The following is a 19,863-nucleotide window of genomic DNA, read 5'->3' as shown; positions in this document are numbered from 1 at the left end:
AGAAACCTGCAGCCATCGGCCCAATATGGCAGGAGCCAAACCTCCATAAATAAGAGGTTTGAGATAAGTTATCAATTGTTTCCAAATTCCATAAATGGGGAAAAGTGAAACTTCACATATAGGAGAGTTGGAGGCACTAAATATAATAGTTTGGGTGGATCGTTTTGGGTCATGTTTAACACGTAGTAAGTTCACAATAAATGTGTGATCCCTTCTCCTGAAAGCCGATTGTGATACTGTCTCTCATCGTATTCCATAACCAGGGGTTTCTCTTTTCTTTAGGTCAGGTAACATAGCTCTGGGAATGCCTTCTTTAGAGATAGATAGATAGATAGATAGATAGATAGATAGATAGATAGATATAGAGATAGAGATAGATAGAGAGAGATAGAGATATATGTGTTCGATTTGTCAACATATAGTATAACACCCAGTGCTCATCCCGTCAAGTGCTCCCTTCAGTGCCTGTCACCCAGTCACCCCATCCCCCTGCCTGCCTCCCCTTCTACTTCCCTTTGTTCGTTTCCAAGAGTTAGGAGTCTCTCGTATTTTGTCAGCCTCTCTAATTTTTCCCACTCATTTTCCCTCCTTTCCCCTTTAATCCCTTTCACTATTTCTTATATTCCCCGTATGAGTGAAACTATATAATGATTGTCCGTCTCTGACGGACTTACTTCACTCAGCATGATACCCAGTTCTAGCCATATTGAAGCAAATAGTGGGCATTCATCCTTTCTAATAGCTGAATAATATTCCAGTGTATATATACCACATCTTCTTAAAATCAAAGTGAAATTAAATGAAGCCAACACACACCTACTGGAACAGCTAAAACTGAAGAGCATGGTAACATCCCTACCAACATAAAACAACTGGAACGTCAGTAAGAGTACTATTGATAAAACTGTTGAGAGATGACTCTCAGGAGAAGTATGAGGTCATCAGTACGCCAGCAGTAAGCCATCTTAGCTTTCAACCTGTTTATCACATTCTTTTCTAGCATTTGCCGTGGCTGAGAGCAAAAGCTGAAAGGAATGACGTTTGATGCTTTTGTAGTGAGGGTAAAAGTTCTTCTAGATGGAGCAAGAAAGGCTCAGATCACAGAGAAACAGATGGGTGAAGGGAAGAAATCCTTCATGGGTACCAAAGACAGGAGACAGCAGGTGGGGAGAAACATGAAAATGGGCATAGGCATCAAAAGGGAGGAGGTGAAAGCTGAGAAGGAAAGTACCCAACACCAACTTGACAACCCAGATGATCTATGACGCACCCCCCAATTACAATGATAAGAAAATCAGTATGATACACATTCCTAGGTTGAAAATATTTTTTGTGCACAACCCGGAAAATAAATGACAATTTGAAGAGCTTAATTTACATATGCACAGTGCTTTACAGTTTACAAAGTATGGTGTAATACTAATTTCTGAACGCTCTGAATAATGGTCATTAGTTCAGTTTCATAGATGAGGAAACTGGAGTTTCCGGGGCCCCAGTTACCCATGATCACAGAGTTAGTAAGTGGCAGATATACCCTTGAGCAACCTGCCAATCCTAAACCAGGGATTCTTTCTTCTGTGCCTGTGGTTCTCAACTGGGGGATGATATGGCACTGCAGGGGCCACTGGCAATGTCTGAAGACATTCCTGATTGCCACAACTCGGAGGGAGTGGTGAGTGATGTTACAGTCATCTAGTGGTAGAAGCCAGGGATACAGTTGTTACTCTGACAATGGGTAACAGTAGCCCCTAGAACAAAGAATTATCCATCCCAAATATCAATAAAGCCAAGTTTGAGAAACCTTGCTTTATACAACACCTCGCTTCCCAAGTATATGTTGCAAAACTGGTATTATAAACAGCCTTTTCTCCAGCTTCCAAGCAAAAATAATAGAAGTATAACCAAAATATATGAATTTTTGCTTCTTCTTCCCTTTCTTATTGGTTTCACATCACCCAGGACCAATGCTAATCTCTATTTTCTTCTACCTTTAAGTCACAGCTAGTAGCTGCTGTGTGGTTGCACATACTCCCGTGGACTGTGAGTCAGCCCAATGGTCAAGATTAAATGGCAACAAAATAAAAAAAAAAACAAAAAACTAAAGTAGTACAAAGATTAATTCCTGATTCACATTATATGCCCAAAAAGTGTTGATGAGATTCCCATTCCACAAATATTCAGGGACACAGGACACGAGAGGCTTCACCATCTGTAGCATATGGGTCCCTCAACTGCATGACAGGAGACAGCCTGAAGGCTGCACACTAGTCTTAAGACTTCGCAGCCCACCACCCAAAACTAAGAGAGTACAGGGAGACTGGAAATAAACACTGGGGGCTGCTCCCCTCTGATACAGTGAATACTTTGGACTCCTTCTTTAGAGATGGAGTCAGAGCCCAGAGTGACACAAGGAAAGGATGTTCTCTCTGGGCCGAGGTGGGTTGTTAACCTAGTGCGTGGGGGCACAGAATGAATCCTTGTCCCTTGTATGTCTATGGCTTGGCCCTCTGACCAACCAGCAATGGCTTGCACCTCACAGAAGTTGAATCTGTAGTTGTGCACTCAGTACAACATCGCTGAACACCCTGTGTGTACAAGGCAGTGTGTGCTTCATAGGAACATACAAGGAACACGGGGTATCCATAAAGTACACGAAGGAACTGGAAGTTCACAACTGCACAGAAATGTGATGATGTGATTTTAGACTATGTGGATAATTGCAACAGGTAATTTAAGTAGGAGCTGGGCATTTCTCGGCGGATTTTAAGCACAGGAGTTCTAGAAGAGGATAAGAGCTGCAAAGAGTTCTCAAATGCAATTCTGACTGCTATAGTGGCTGCCTGTTAGCCTTGTGCTAACAGGACTCTGAGGCTGTGCTCCAGACCAGCAGGTACCTGGACTCAAAGTCCAGTTAAGGGCACTGCCTTCCAGGCCGCGACATCTGTCCAAGACTTCTGCCACCAACCACAGGAGCTCAGCTTCCCTGCCGACAGCCTCCCTGCAGACCAGCTAACTGCAAATTCAGGCATGCCCATGGACTCTCTCAGGTTTGATAATTTCCTAGAATGACTCACAGACTTCCGGAAAACACCGTACTCACAATCACAGGGGCTTTTTATAGCAAAGGGATAACAATCAGAGCCTGCCAGAGGAAGAGACGCTACAATAGACTGTACATCTGTGTCCCTCAAATTCATACATTGAACACGTAACCCCCAGTGAGATGGTATTAGGAGGGAAGCCTTTGGGAGATGACAAGGTCATGAGGGTTGAGTCCTCATGAATGGTTAAGTACTCTCATTAGAGAGGCCCCAGAGAGTTCCCTCACCCCTTTCACCGTGTGAGGACATGGCAAACATCTATGGTCCAGGAAGCTCTCACCAGATACCAAATTGCCAGTACCATGATCTTCGATTTCCCAGAGTCCAGGACTGGAAGAAATAAATTTATTTATTTATTAACACATATATAACACTCTGTTGTTATAAGCCACCCAGTTTATGGTATTTTTGTCATAGCAGCCCAAATGGACTAAGACACATAGGGGTTAGGAGAGTTCCATGTCCCTCAGGGATGCCTCACCCTCTTGGCATCTAACTATGGCAGTTTGCACACACAGCGTTAACACCTGGGGTCCCATGAGTTCGGTGTCCATAGTCTGTGCTGGAGTTTCATTAGACAGACATGATTGAATCATTGCCCACATGGCTATCCAAAGTGCCTTCCCTTAAATCACATGGCTGGCCTTTCTGGTTTGGCCAGCCCCCACCCTGAATCATCTACTTAGCATGAGCCATCAGGTGTGGGCAAGGAGCCCACCATAAATCATGAAGATCCTCCTATCACTCTGATAATCCCACAGGTTAGAAGTTACCTCCAGGCACCAGGGACGAGCGCCAGACATCCCTTTGGGTAGAGCTAATTCTTCACTAAGCAGCAGAAAGTACAAAGAATGTTAGTAAGGATTTTATTATTAATGAGTTCACATGTAAATAATTTCATAAAAATTTTATTATCAGTGATACAATTTATTAAGAGCAAATTATATGCCAGGTCCTGTGCTAAATATTTTATGCAGTGATTTCATTCACTCCTCAGAAAAACCTTCGAGATGGGATTATCTGCAAATGAGGAGACTTAGTTTTGTAGGGTAACGTGCCCACCTATTGTTAGAGGAGGAGATGTCAAAGCCACAGGCCTGACTCCAGAACATGTGATCTTAACCACTCTGCTCTGCGGCCCTGACCAATGACCACTGTCCACCTCCAGCACAGGAGTGGCACACAGGGCACACAGCTGCTGTGCCTAGGACAGGTTTCTAGAAGGCAAGGAGTGGATGTGTGAGGCTCAGTGCCCAGGCTCACACCAGCCCCTTGTTTGCTCTCAACTCTGCAGTGAGTCTTCGCCCCGCGACCCCACAGTATCTCAGGAGGCAGCACAGCCCCTGCCCCCACCAGCTAACAGTCTAGACATGCTCAGAACTGATGAGAAGGGGCTCTGAATTGTGTCATACAAGGCAGCCGCTTGGAGGCTCCTTTTTCCTCCGTGCACATGGTCTGTAAACCTCGATCTTTCAACCTCTTTTTCACATGTCCCTGGAACCCCCACCCTAGTCAGTAGCTGGGGTCTGATTTCCTGGCTCATCTCCAGCCCCTTATCTTCTAAGTTCCATTTATCCTCCTCCCTTCATTCCAGGAATTCCCAGAGTGACCCACTCTAATAGAGGGAAGATTTTCCTTCTACCCCAGAAGCAGTGCTCCACCCCCACTGCCAGGCTCAGCCACCACACTGCTCGCTGAATGTCTCCCACTGAATTGAGTCTTCCCTGATGTCACCTGGACGTGATCTCTGCATGCTGCCCCTCCCCATGGCTGCAGTCTGCACGCTAGCTGGCTGTGCACTCCTGGTTGGTTTTCTCCTACCTACCCTTCCCTTATTCTCTCTGTGCCCCGAGAAGCCTTTCTTCAGCTTGTACTGGTTCTCCAGACATGCCAGGGTTTTGACCCCTTTGGAACAGAAGGTGGGTGAGAAAAAATTAAAAGATGAGAATGTTTTCAAATTAACTCCCAGTTTATGCCAGATGCTGGAAAATTACTATAACCATAATGGTCAAAGAATAAAAGGTCTCTTCCTCAATTTCTTTCAGAAGTGTTCTATAGTTTTGAGGGTATAGATCCTTTACATCTTTGGTTAGGTTTATTCCTAGGTATCTTATGCTTTTGGGTGCAATTGTAAATGGGATTGACTCCTTAATTTCTCTTTCTTCAGTCTCATTGTTAGTGTATAGAAATGCCACTGATTTCTGGGCATTGATTTTGTATCCTGCCGCGCTACCGAATTGCTGTATGAGTTCTAGCAATCTTGGGGTGGAGGCTTTTGGGTTTTCTACGTAGAGTATCATGTCATCGGCAAAGAGGGAGAGTTTGACTTCTTCTTTGCCAATTTGAATGCCTTTAATGTCTTTTTGTTGTCTGATTGCTGAGGCTAGGACTTCCAGTACTATGTTGAACAGCAATGGTGAGAGTGGACATCCCTGTTGTGTTCCTGATCTTAGGGGAAAGGCTCCCAGTGCTTCCCCATTGAGAATGATATTTGCTGTGGGCTTTTCGTAGATGGCTTTTAAGATGTTGAGGAATGTTCCCTCTATCCCTACACTCTGAAGAGTTTTGATCAGGAATGGATGCTGCATTTTGTCAAATGCTTTCTCTGCATCTAATGAGAAGATCATATGGTTCTTGGTTTTTCTCTTGCTGATATGATGAATCACATTGATTGTTTTACGGGTGTTGAACCATCCTTGTGTCCCAGGGATAAATCCTACTTGGTCATGGTGAATAATTTTCTTAATGTACTGTTGGATCCTATTGGCCAGTATCTTGTTGAGAATTTTTGCATCCATGTTCACATGGATATTGGTCTGTAATTCTCCTTTTTGGTGGGGTCTTTGTCTGGTTTTGGAATTAAGGTGATGCTGGCCTCATAGAACGAATTTGGAAGTACTCCATCTCTTTCTATCTTTCCAAACAGCTTTAGGAGAATAGGTATGGTTTCTTCTTTAAACGTTTGATAAAATTCCCCTGGGAAGCCATCTGGCCCTGGACTCTTGTGTCTTGGGAGGTTTTTGATGACTGCTTCAATTTCCTCCCTGGTTATTGGCCTGTTTAGATTTTCTATTTCTTCCTGTTCCAGTTTTGGTAGTTTGTGGCTTCCCAGGAATGCGTCCATTTCTCCTAGATTGCCTAATTTATTGGCGTATAGCTGTTCATAATATGTTTTTAAAATCGTTTGTATTTCCTTGGTGTTGGTAGTGATCTCTCCTTTCTCATTCATGATTTTATTAATTTGAGTCTTCTCTCCCTTCTTTTTCATAAGGCTGGCTAATGGTTTATCTATCTTATTAATTCTTTCAAAGAACCAACTCCTGGTTCTGTTGATCTGTTCCACAGTTCTTCTGGTCTCGATTTCGTTGAGTTCTGCTTGAATCTTTATTAACTCCCTTCTTCTCCTGTGTGTAGGATCTATTTGCTGTTTTTTCTCTAGCTCCTATAGGTGTAAGGTTAGCTTTTGTATTTGAGTTCTTTCCAGTTTTTGAATGGATGCTTGTATTGCGATGTATTTCCCCCTTAGGACTGCTTTTGCTGCATCCCAAAGATTTTGAATGGTTGTATCTTCATTCTCATTAGTTTCCATGAATCTTTTTAATTCTTCCTTAATTTCCTGGTTGACCCATTCATCTTTTAGCAGGATGGTCCTTAACCTCCACGTGTTTGAGGTCCTTCCAAACTTCTTGTTGTGATTTAGTTCTAATTTCAAGGCATTATGGTCTGAGAATATGCAGGGGACAATCCCAATCTTTTGGTATCGGTTCAGACCCGATTTGTGACCCAATATGTGGTCTATTCTGGAGAAAGTTCCATGTGCACTTGAGAAGAATGTGTATTCAGTTGAGTTTGGATGTAAAGTTCTGTAGATATCTGTGAAATCCATCTGGTCCAGTGTATCCTTTAAAGCTCTCATTTCTTTGGAGATGTTGTGCTTAGAAGACCTATCGAGTATAGAAAGAGCTAGATTGAAGTCACCTAGTATAAGTGTATTATTATCTAAGTATTTCTTCACTTTGGTTAATAATTGATTTATATATTTGGCAGCTCCCACATTCGGGGCATATATATTGAGGATTGTTAAGTCCTCTTGTTGGATAGATCCTTTAAGTATAATATAGTGTCCCTCTTCATCTCTCACTACAGTTGAGGAAGACACAAAGAGATGGAAAAATATTCCATGCTCATGGATTGGCAGAATTAATATTGTGAAAATGTCAATGTTACCCAGGACAATATACACGTTTAATGCAATCCCTATCAAAATAGCATGGACTTTCTTCAGGGAGTTAGAACAAATTATTTTAAGATTTGTGTGGAATCAGAAAAGACCCCGAATAGCCAGGAGAATTTTAAAAAAGAAAACCATATCTGGGGGCATCACAATGCCAGATTTCAGGTTGTACTACAAAGCTGTGGTCATCAGGACAGTGTGGTACTGGCACAAAAACAGACACATAGATCAGTGGAACAGAATAGAGAACCCAGAGGTGGACCCTGAACTTTATGGTCAACTAATATTCGATAAAGGAGGAAAGACTATCCATTGGAAGAAAGACAGTCTCTTCAATAAATGGTGCTGGGAAAATTGGACATCCACATGCAGAAGAATGAAACTAGACCACTCCCTTGCATCATACACAAAGATAAACTCAAAAAGGATGAAAGATCTAAATGTGAGGCAAGATTCCGTCAAAATCCTAGGGAAGAACACAGGCAACACCCTTTTTGAACTCGGCTACAGTAACTTCTTGCAAGATACATCCACGAAGGCAAAAGAAACAAAAGCAAAAATGAACTATTGGGACTTCATCAAGATAAGAAGCTTTTGCACAGCAAAGGATACAGTCAACAAAACTCAAAGACAACCTACAGAATGGGAGAAGATATTTGCAAATGACGTATCAGATAAAGGGCTAGTTTCCAAGATCTATAAAGAACTTATTCAACTCAACAGCAAAGAAACAAACAATCCAATCATGAAATGGGCAAAAGACATGAACAGAAATCTCACAGAGGAAGACATAGACATGGCCAACATGCATATGAGAAAATGCTGTGCATCACTTGCCATCAGGGAAATACAAATCAAAACCACAATGAGATACCACCTCACACCAGTAAGAATGGGGCAAATTAACAAGGCAGGAAACAACAAATGTTGGAGAGGATGCGGAGAAAAGGGAACCCTCTTACACTGTTGGTGGGAATGTGAACTGGTGCAGCCACTCTGGAAAACTGTGTGGAGGTTCCTCAAAGAGTTAAAAATAGACCTGCCCTATGCCCCAGCAATTGCACTGTTGGGGATTTACCCCAAAGATACAGATGCAGTGAAACGCCGGGACACCTGCACCCCGATGTTTATAGCAGCAATGGCCACAATAGCCAAACTGTGGAAGGAGCCTCGGTGTCCATCGAAAGATGAATGGATAAAGAAGATGTGGTTTATGTATACAATGGGATATTACTCAGCCATTAGAAATGACAAATACCCACCATTTGCTTCAACGTGGATGGAACTGGAGGGTATTATGCTGAGTGAAGTAAGTCAATCGGAGAAGGACAAACATTATATGTTCTCATTCATTTGGTTAATATAAATAATAGTGAAAGGGAATATAAGGGAAGGGAGAAGAAATGTGTGGGAAATATCAGAAAGGGAGACAGAACGTAAAGACTGCTAACTCTGGGAAACGAACTAGGGGTGGTAGAAGGGGAGGAGGGCGGGGGGTGGGAGTGAATGTGTGACGGGCACTGGGGGTTATTCTGTATGTTAGTAAATTGAACACCAAAAAAAAATAATTAAAAAAAAAAAGAATAAAAGGTCTCCTTGGACTTTCCAGCATGCCTATCTCCTAGTCCTGTGGGAGATTATGCACATCAGCAGGGCCCTCATTCTGCACAACTCTTTCTTCCACACTTACTTGTCTACCTTTAGACATGTGAGAGCCTACCTTGTAGGAGAGCAGGCTTTCCATGGACACACTCGGACCTCGCAATTTAATTCAGCAAAGAAACAAAAGATCATATCACAGCACATGGAAAAGAAAAAGGATGTTCATATTCTGACATTTTGCTCTAGTGAAATAATCTCCAAATGCACAGGATGGGTATGATGGAGAAAAGAAGCCAAGAGTGGGCTCTATTGGGCCAAGGATTTCTTCTGTGCTCCCACACCTGTTCAGAGGGTTACCCATGTCATCAGGGATGAGTTTGAGAAATCAGCTCAGGCCACATTTGCCATTATTTTTGATCTTCAGAATTTTCTAGAGGTTGGCATTAGGGACCCTAAGTATTTCTGTCTAAGAGTTGAAGCACTTCTAAGAATCCCTCCTGGCTCAAGCAGCTATTTCAAATCTCCTAAAAGCAGCAAATTTGGCAACACTGTGAAGCAGCCCGAGGTTAATTGTTTACTTTGGACAGATGCATCAAAGATTAATCCAGAGTGGCATTTATCTGTTGTTCATTGGACACTAGTGGTCAAATGTGCCCAAGCTGGGCAAGATACCCACAAGGGGAAGAGATCCCAGAGACCACGAACCACAGTAATCCTCAAAAGAAAGCTATTTTCAGTCAAGACTCAAAAGCCTATCTTTCCCATCCTATTTTTTAAAATCATGATATGCATTGTAAAAGTTGTGCTTTCCTCAAACCCAGGCACAGCCACTCAGAAAATTGTGCTTTTGTTGCATCCTATCCATGGGCTGCTCCCTTCCTCAGAATTTTTCTGATTATGAGAAACTGATTCAGTCATTCTTCCTCAGGATATTGTCAGAGTTTCTTGGAAATAGTCCTTTCCTGAATAACTAACATAAGATTAAAAATTGGCAAAGGTAAAAGATGGTAGGGAAGACATTGGAAATGTGTCTGCCGTCAATTCACAGCCCTGTTCCAACTTGCACAAGACCTATTGCAATGAAGGTTATCTGGGTTTTCTGTATCCAAGATAATGTATGACATGGCTTCACATTTAGTGTTCACTGGAAGAGTGGCAAAAGTCATGATAGAGGTCTGGTCTGGTCGACAATGTTCCCTTTGGATTAGAGGGAAGATTTCCATGGATGCTACTTTCAGTAGAAAGCTGTAAGAAACAGAATGGGGAGCTCTAGATTCAAAACTAGGGCTCTGAGCATCAGAATTAGAACCCAAGGAGGAGGGTGGCCTGGCAAGGACAGTAGTGAAGGGCAAGACAGAAGATGCAGCCCCACTTGGGAACAGCGACTCATTGTTAGGAAGGCCTGGGTCTGAGTGTGTCTCGCATACCTGCCCCTCACACACTAGCTCCTCACACAGTTCTGGGGAATTTGCCCCAAGCTCATAGTTGGCACTTCAACTGGAAGTGCCAGGCTCCTCTGTAGGAACACAAAAGCTAACTCAGGGGGCAGCTGGGGTGGGCCCTGGAGGAAGGAGCTGCAGGAAGACTCCCTGGGCCATTCAGAATTGGCCCTTTATTTCAGTAAATCCTGGGGGATCATGAATGCCTGTCTGAGAGCCCCCAGAGACAGAGACAGCAGCTGGGACAGTCAAGTCACCAGATGTGCAGCTCAAGTCCTTCCAGAGAGAAGTTGGAAGGCTGGGGGGGTCTTCCCTGGAGCAAGCGGAGGATGGGGAATCATGCAGACTGTCAACATCATTGGGGATGTCTGAGGTCTTTCTGCGCAGTGGGGGAGATTTCTCTCCAATGGCTAAGGGATCAATGATGGTAAGAAGAGGACTGAGCAAATGTGCACACAGTGTGGCCATGAAGGAATGGCACAACCACGGTGGTGGGAAAGCCTCCAGGCCCAAGGCTGAGTCCACCTCCTGGGACCCATGTGAGGGAGTGGGAGGGACAGGACAGCCCCAGGAATCCCACTGAATGACTCCCACTGTCACAGCAAAGCACTTTATTTCCCCAGGAGGGCCTCAGTTTGGAGACTGGGCTCATCAGGAATAAAGAGGACAGAATAAGGGTCAGTTAGATCCCAGACAAGAGCTTTCTTTTGATGTGACTCATTGTACATCTTTTATTTCTTTTCCCATGGGACGAAAGGGACACATTTAAAAACTACCATTTTATTATTTTATTTCCAATAGATACCTTTCGTCATAAGCATCTGTAGTGGGTTGAGTTGTGCCTCCTACGAGGATGTGTCCAAGTTCAATCCCCGTGGACTCTCTGAATGTGATCTTATATGAAAATGGGATCTGGGATCCCTGGGTGGCTCAGCAGTTTAGTGCCTGCTTTCGGCCCAGGGCAGTGATCCTGGAGTCCTGGGATCGAGTCCCACATCGGGCTCCCAGCATTGAGCCTGATTCTCCCTCTGCCTGTGTCTCTGCCCCTCTCTCTTTCTGTGTCTCTCATGAATAGATAAATAAAATCTTTTTTTAAAAGAAAGAAAATGGGATCTTTGTAGATGTGATCAAGTTACAGTGAGATTGCAGGAGCTTAGGGTGGGCCCCAATCCAGTGATTTTCCTGATAAGGGGAGAAGTTCAGGTGCAGAGACACACAAAGAAAAGACCTGGTGAAGGCCGAGACAGACTGGAGTGTTGGGTCTGTAGGAAAGAGAATGCCAGGGTGGCCAGCAACCCCCAGAAGCTAAGAGAGGCATAGAAAGGATTCTCCGGAAGGAAGAAGCAACCTGCCTGACACTTGATTTCAGATTTCAGCCTCCAGAACTGTGAGAGAATAAATTTCTGTTGTCTTAAGCCACCCAGTTTCTGATCATTTGTCATGGCAGCTCCAGCAAACTAATACAGTGTCATTTGCATTTTTCTCAAAACTCATAAATTATAGGGTTATGAAGCAGTGGTTAACTCAGTCATCACTTAGGTGAATTTAGTGCATGTACTTGTCACCCACCGTTTTGTCCATTACTTTACCTCTGTCCTCCGTAATTCCTGTCTCTGACCCAGCTGTCACCCTGGCCTGAGACATGGTACTTCCCTGTGTCTCTGTCTCTCTCTCCCTCTATCTCTCTGTTACTGACTCTCTGTCTCTGTGTCTTTCTCCCTTCTCTGTGTCTCTGTCTCTGCCCCCTTCTGTCTCTCTCTCTCTCCCCCCCTCTGTCTCTGTCTTTCTTTCCCATCTCTCTATTTTTGTCTGTCTCTGTGTCTCTCTCCTTGCTCTGTGTTTGTCTCTGTCTCTCTCCCCCTCCGTGTCTCTGTCTCTCTTTCCGATCTCTCTGTTGCTATCTCTCTCCCTTCTATGTGTCTGTCTCTGTCTCTTTCCCACTCTGTTTCTCTGCCTCCCGGCCCCATGCTGCATGCTGAATGCAGGGGCATGAAAACAGGGGGCTCAGCTCAGCCCTCAAGCAGCTTATCCCTGGAAGTTCTTCCAAGCAATATCTCCATTTGTCAGGCCGGGGGTGGAGCATGAAAAAGTCATTCTGTCTTTATTTCCAAAACAGAAGAGAAAGCATGTACATGACAGTCCTTTTATCAACAGGAAATAGATGCCAATCGCTATCTTTCTCTTAAGATAGCTCCTTTTTAAAAGAAGGCAGGTGAAGAAAGGTTCAGATGAGTAACAAAGGAGTAACGCGGGTCTGGAAGCGGAGGCAGGGTTGGGCATGACTGCTGTGGGCCACCAGCACCTCCCAAGTGTTTACTTGGAGTAGTTTACCGGGCACTGGGCCCAGAGGGAGGAGAGATTCCAAACAGATCAAAAAGTAGCTGATACTTACAAGAAAGTCACCACTAATACAGAAGGAAGAATTCCATCAAATTAAGTTTTTCTGAACTTGAGATGTCCTTGGGGACACAATAAACAAATGAAAAAGAGAACACATGAGAATACTCACAGGAGAAAACCAAAAATAAGCACAAATCAATATGTACAAACCCTTGCTGAGTTGGGCTAACTGAAAGGCCAATATTAATTAGTGAAAGGTCTGAAAGATAGAATCTCACCTAAAAATATCTGTTCATGGCTCTCAGGTTCACCAACCTGTGCCTGCCAATAACAGGAATGAGAAACCAGTATAGTATGCCCAGTGATCTACAAGTTTAACTGGATCTGGGTTCTGAAGAGTACATGGAGAGAGTGTGGGGTGGTCCTGGCAAGAACCCAGGGTCTAGACCGGGAGCAGTGGGATTCCAACAGCCGGGCTCCGGGAACCTCACACGCCTCACAGAATGAACCAACGCCATCAGGCAGTTGAGAGTCCAGGCCAGGAGGCTGAGGTGGGGTTCCAATCCCAGCTTCTTTGTAGCCAGCTGTGTAAATGTGGGCAAGTTGCCTAACTGCTCTTTGCCTCAGTAGATGGCCATGATGGTAGCACCCTGGCCCACGGGGGTGCTGGGAGGCACACAGTAAAGTTAGCCACTTCAGCACCGCCTCTGTGACATCTTTGTAACTGTGGCTGGACAAAGAGATCCAGCCAGAGCAGTGACTGTAGTAACCCCACAGGCCTACTGTTCACAGCCCCCCTTGAGCCAACTGTGATCCCAAAGCCTCTCCATAGAACTGGACTTTCCCCCCCATCCCTGGGACCCTCTCATCCAATCTCCTGGCAGAGTAAGCAACCCACGGTTATCCCAACTAGGGCAAAGCTGGCCCACAGTGTACCATCTGCCGCCAAGTGGCTGGCCCCGAACAGAGGCCACCAGACAGCAGTGGTGGTGGTGTCTAAACCTGCCGTGGTGTGGGAGCCATGCTGACAGCTTGTGTCTGGCCATCATGCCCAATGCCCTGGACGCTCCATTCATAGCCCACTCTAAAACATTGGAACCAAGGACAGAGGCTGGCTGACACCCATGGAGCAGGCCCCCTTTAGGACAGATGTCGTGTCCTCAGTGCTGTGTTCTTGGGCACCATCAGCATTTCACAAGGTGCTTACATATGTTTCTACTGCTATGAGACCACTGACATTCTCTTCCTTCCCTGGTGTGCCACCTGTCCTCATCCTTCGGGTCCTTCACCAATAGCCAAGCCTGACATGGGCTAGAAATCTGCAAACACACTAGTACCTGGAGCATATTCACTTCATCCAAAGGGGATGACTGAGTGCCCCACACTGCCCCTGACTCAGGCCCCAGTGTGGCCCATTCTCTTCTAGCTCCCCAGTATCAAGCCCACTATCTGGGAACTGGGCCCAAGGGTTTCTTAGCCACAGCTGTGAGCTGAGGTGTCTCTGCAACAGAGACACACAAGTGCACGAATGTGTTCATGTAACTGGGCCTCTAGACCTGCTTGGGAGTGATCTTCAATGTAGGATGTGATCCTACACCTGCCTGGCCCAGTGGCTTGACAGATCTGACAATACCCAGGCCCCCACAGACGCTTCCAGCCATGCTTTCAGGCCAGCAACGTGATGCCTTTCAAAGTGGGGAGTAACTCCCTGCTGCAGATGTGCTCTTGCTCCAGATCTTGAGGGGTCTGCACTGACTCTTCCGTTTGGGGATTCCCAGACCTCTACCCAGCACCTCCATCTACCATGGATACCTCTTGAACCATCAGACTTGCTGAGTCATACACTATGATCAACAGAGCTGTTTGCACTGCAGCTGGACCTGCTGCAAACCTCAGTTTTGTTCTGGGAAAGTTTCAAAACTGCAAACATTTGAGTCACCTGATAAATGGGTTGAAACAAGACTCTGCTTCCAAATGCCAGAGAGTCTTACCCAGCAAGATGCCTCCTTCTTAATAGCAGGGAAGGTGAATGCAATCACTTGCCACTGTCATTTACCTGAAAGAGGATAAGGCGATATCCCCCCAGACAATGGGCCCCTAAAATTTCCTCGATGTGGCAGGCCACTGACTCCGCATGGGGTCCATCTCCTGCCTCATGCATTTGTGTCTTCTTGAGGTTTTCCAGGATTCTTAAAGGCACCAGTGTTTGTCCGTCTTGCTTGGGTTCCCATACTACTTTATTGAAAGGTGTGTCCTCTGAGCCCATTCAAGGAACATAATTCTGATGATAGATTTTCTGCTCTCACATAATCAACACATCCCTACATCTTTTCCACCCTGAGCCTCCCTTCTGCTCCCTTCTCAAGACTACACCAAGGCATTTGGAGATCTCTAGGTCATGTCTGTAGTGCGTGATGTGTCTCAGCTTCAAGGGCATACTTAGCAGCACCGCGGGACCTGCCCCAGTGTCTGTGGAAGGATGCTAAATCACAAAGCAAGGCAAATGCTCTCATGCCTGTCATCGTCTCTTACCTGCAATTTATCCCAATTCCTTGTCAGCGCAGCCTTAATCATTGTGATACATGTGATCCAGTTCTAGAACACCATCCCTACCACCACTTTCCCCTGGTCTTTTCCAGAAAGCATACCCAGAGACATACCTCAGTGCAGGTACTACTTGGAGACACATGATATCAGAAACAGAAGTGGGGGCTGAGAAGCACAGAACAGGGAAAGAAAACTAACACACAGCAGTGTTTTTGAGCTGTTCACCATCGTGGACATGAGCTCAATTCCGCTGAGACCCCCTGAGAAATGATGTGGAAAGTGCATCAGGACTGTTCAGAAAAAAGGAAAGCTTATCCACCAGCTCAGACTTCATTTGTCAGTTGTGACCCAATAGGTGTGAACCCCTATACTGTTGGGTTTGCACCTGAGTCCAGGTGCGAACCCCTCACACTGCCAGGTTTACATCTGTGCCCCACACCTCGCCTCAGAGAAGCCATGGAGCAGAAAGAGTATGTCATGAATCCATGTGAAATTTCATTAGGTTACATTGTGTGGAGTCATTTCCAGCAATATGAATGGAATAGAAGATAAGCAAGCAGAGAGGATGTGAGGCACAAGCCATGTCTGAGCTAGGAGTATAGAAAATTAGATATAAGAAAATCAAAGAGGCAAAAAAGATAGTAATAGTTTTTTTGTACCATCCAAGTCTCATAGCAGAAGGAATCTATTCGTGGACCTAGATACAGCAGGTTACCCTCATGTGCCATGAAAATTTGAGTCATGTGACTGACTCCCCTTGCTCTCAATTCCATGCTCACCATGCTCACTGTCTAAATATAATTTGGCCTCCATGTGACTCAGCTTCAGGAGAATGCACTAGAGAGAATGTGATTTTCTTGTCCTTACGGCAATTACAGTCTTCATTATAAATTAATTAGGGCAATAGGATTTGATACATCAGGCTCTTGTGAACTATGAGACTGAGTCAGCACTCTCAGGGCCAAGAACCACAAACAAGATTGACTTTTGAGACCAAAATGCTTTTGCTGTGAGCAGGGAGAGAAGGGGGAAGAGAGAATTTTCCAGGGGTCCAAGTTACTAAGGTTCTAATGAGCCTGGAGGAGAGGGGCTGGTGAAATTGCATCATTTGACTTTATCTGTGTCGGTGGATTGTTAAATCTTAGAAAATCTCAAATTATAACATCCACTAGCTAAAAGCCTCCTTTGATCTTTGTAGGTAAGGCCCAAGAGAAGGTAGCATGCTGTATACAATGACTCCAGAGAAGAATTCTGTGCATGTGTGTGTGCAGAACACTTAACAGAAGATCTACTCTCTGAACAAATTCTTAAGTGTGCTCTACAGCTTTGTTAGCTACAAGCAGGTGGAGCTCCAGGGCTTATTCATCAGGCATCACTAGCACTTTCTACCTGCTGGCAGTGACTTCCAGTTCCCTCGCCCAGGCCCCATATCTACCAACCTACCCTCCTGTTTCAGTGAGTCTGACTACTTTCGATCCCTCAGATCCCTCACGTAAGAGGGATTGGGCTGTTACTTGTGCTTCTGTGTCTGGTTTATTTCTCTTAGCACAATATCCTCCAGGTTCATCTTTGTTGCTACAAACAGCAGGATTTCCGTTTTTTAATCCCCTTTGCATGGATGTACCACATTCTCTTCATTCATTCTGTCCATGGATATTTGAGTTGTCCCCGTATCTCAGCTATAGAGAGCAGAGCTGCAAACATGAGAGTGCTAATATCTCTTCAAGGTCCTGATGTCAATTCTTTCAAATAACCAGATATGGAACTGCTGTATGATATGGTAGCTCTATTTTAATTTTTGAGGAACCTCCACATCTGTTTTCTACAGTGGCTTCACTATTTTACATTCCCCATCAGTGCACAAGGGTTTTAACTTCTCTACATTCTAACACTTGTTATCTTTTGCTGTTTTTTTTTTAATGATAGCCATCCTAATTTGCATGAAATCATCTCTCATTGTGATGTTGGTTTGCATTTCCTGACAATTTTCCTGATGATACAGGACCATTGTTTCATATATGTGTTGGCCACTTATATATCTTCTTTGGAGAAATGTCAATTCAAGTCCTTTGCCCATTTTTAAATCAGGTTCTTTTTGCTGTTGAATTGTTGGATATTCACCTGTTATCAGACACATACAGTTTATAAAAAATCTCCCATTCCATAAATGGCTTTTTCACTCTGCTGTTTCCTTTGCTGTGCAGATTTTTAGTTTGATGCAGTCCCATATGCCTATTTTTGCTTTTGTTGCCTGTGTTTTTGATGATATATTCAGGAAACTTAATCATTGCCTAGACCAAAGTCATGAAGCTTTTCCCTAGTTTTACTTGAAGAGTTTTATAGATTCCTGTTTTACCTTTAAAGCTTCAATCCATACTGAGTTGATTTTTGCATATGGTGTAAAAGAAGGGGAAAAGAATTTCATTCTTTTGCATGTGAATATCCAGTGTTCCCAACACCATTTGTTGACTACGGATGAGGATTCTTGAAGGCTAATACATTGGCCTCCCCTGGCCTTCAAGTGAGTCTTTTAATCGGTGTTTTTACAACCTGAGAATGTGCAAAAACAAGCCAGAAAGGAGTCAGAACTTATTATATGCAAAATACTACACATAAAAGAAGGAAAACACAAGAGCAGAGGGAAAGAAAAAATACACACTGTGAGGTGAAGATGTGAGTATGAACAGCATCATATTGGGGTTCCAGACATTCTGATTTATGTTCAGAATCCTAGGGCCATAGCACATCAGCCTTCAGAGTATAATTTGCAATTCATATAATAGCCATGAGAGCTTTAGATCCATCCTATCTCCCCTTGCTTTCACATTTCCTCCTGTTTCCATTACAAAAGAGTAGCCACCTTGGCCAGAAAAGAAAGAAAGAAGGGAAGGGAAGGGAAGGGAAGAGAAGGGAAGGGAAGGGAAGGGAAGGGAAGGGAAGGAAAAGAACTCATTTCCCAGATCCTGATAAGAGGATTGAAGTTCTTTTGGTAAGTATAGATGTTTTGTCGCTATTACAGAAAAGGGTCCATTTGCCAGGAAAACAACCATGCCCCTCTGCTATCTACAAGCATCCTACACTTCTGGGTATTTGGGCATAAAGGGCTATTTAAACAAGCACTTCTATTGCTTTTAGGATGTGAAGCAATAAACAACAGCTGTGATTATTTAAATGCTGAAGTGGAACTGAATCAGTTTAATTAATCACAAAAGACATTTACTGCAAGTAAGCTGCAGAGGCAAAGACATGACTGTAATTATACCAAATGGGGGAAACCAGAGAACGTTGCTCTTAAATTCCTTGGAAGGGGTTTGAAAATACAGATGTATCTGCCCTTCTCATTTGCCCTGGTAATTTATTGTACATATTTCGAGAATATATTGAATGCAGTCAAAAACGTTAACTGGATAGGAATGAGTGAAAATCACAAGAATTTCACGAAGGTAGAGAGTTTCTTCCTCGATAATTCAAAATGAAGAGTAGAGATGAGCCTTCTTAGCAAAGATCTTGAGAAAAATTATGATGGTTAACCTGACAGAGGATGAAGCAGAGAGAAAAGAATCCTTATTGTCAAGATATTCTTAGACAAAGCGTTTCATAGAGTCTGTTTGGGTATTAGCTGTAGAGGTAGGATTGCTAGATAAACTTAAAATTTTAAGGGGCAAAACATGCTGTTTGTTGCTTATCTAAAATTTAAATTTAACTGGAAGTTCTGTATTTTTTCTGCGCTATACCTGGCAACCCAACTTAGAGGTCACTTAGTCTAACTGGATGACTCTCCCAATAAAAGATAACATGTACTGAAAGAGTTGGTACGCTACTTAAGTATTTCGGCCACTTCCAAGAGTAACATGTGTCACAAAACAAGAAGGGAAATATTACATGTGCAGGGTAAATTAAGTGCATCCTGTGGAGCAGTAAATGGAGCGAACCTAGTGGAGTCACCTAATGTCCCCGTGTCTCTCTTAGCTGGAGGATCTTACGATAGTCAGGGTAAGTGGGTTACCCCTGATGTAGGAAGCAGGTGAGGGAGATGTTTATCTCTTATTCCTGGTCTTCATACTCTGGCTCCATAAAACACAACCTAACTGCAAAAAAGTCAGACTCGGGCAGTCTGGCCACATGCCCCTATGGGAGGCAAGCAGGTGACAGAGCAACAGAGAACCTAAGGTCACTCAGGATAAGCTGAGAAAGAGAAAGGAAACTGGGTGCCACAAGAAAATGAGATGGTTCCCATGACATTTCATAGAATAGGCCTTGAAGCGTGTCTGAGAAGTGCCCTCTGTTGCAGCAGAGTGAACAGTTTGCTGTGGAAGGATGTGCAGAGAACATCAAGGCTCTTCTTCCTTTGACCTCCTAAGACACGGGAACTTGGGGCTTATGATTGTTCGCTTGATTCCCTCATAGCTTTGCAAGGAAAGCCTAGGGATCTCCATCTGAGAATCAAAGGCATAGGGCAGGGATAAGATGACTACTCCATGTGATGATGTGACATCTGGAAGAAGTCAGGAGATGAAAAGCAATGGGCCCATCCACAAGACCTCTTGTGACCAGGGAACATAAAGGGGCTTATTTGAAGACAGGCTCCCAAGTCCACGGT

Source organism: Canis lupus, chromosome 1 (genome assembly GCF_003254725.2).
Source record: "Canis lupus dingo isolate Sandy chromosome 1, ASM325472v2, whole genome shotgun sequence".
Taxonomy (NCBI): Eukaryota; Metazoa; Chordata; class Mammalia; order Carnivora; family Canidae; genus Canis; species Canis lupus.
This window is presented reverse-complemented; position numbering follows the sequence as displayed.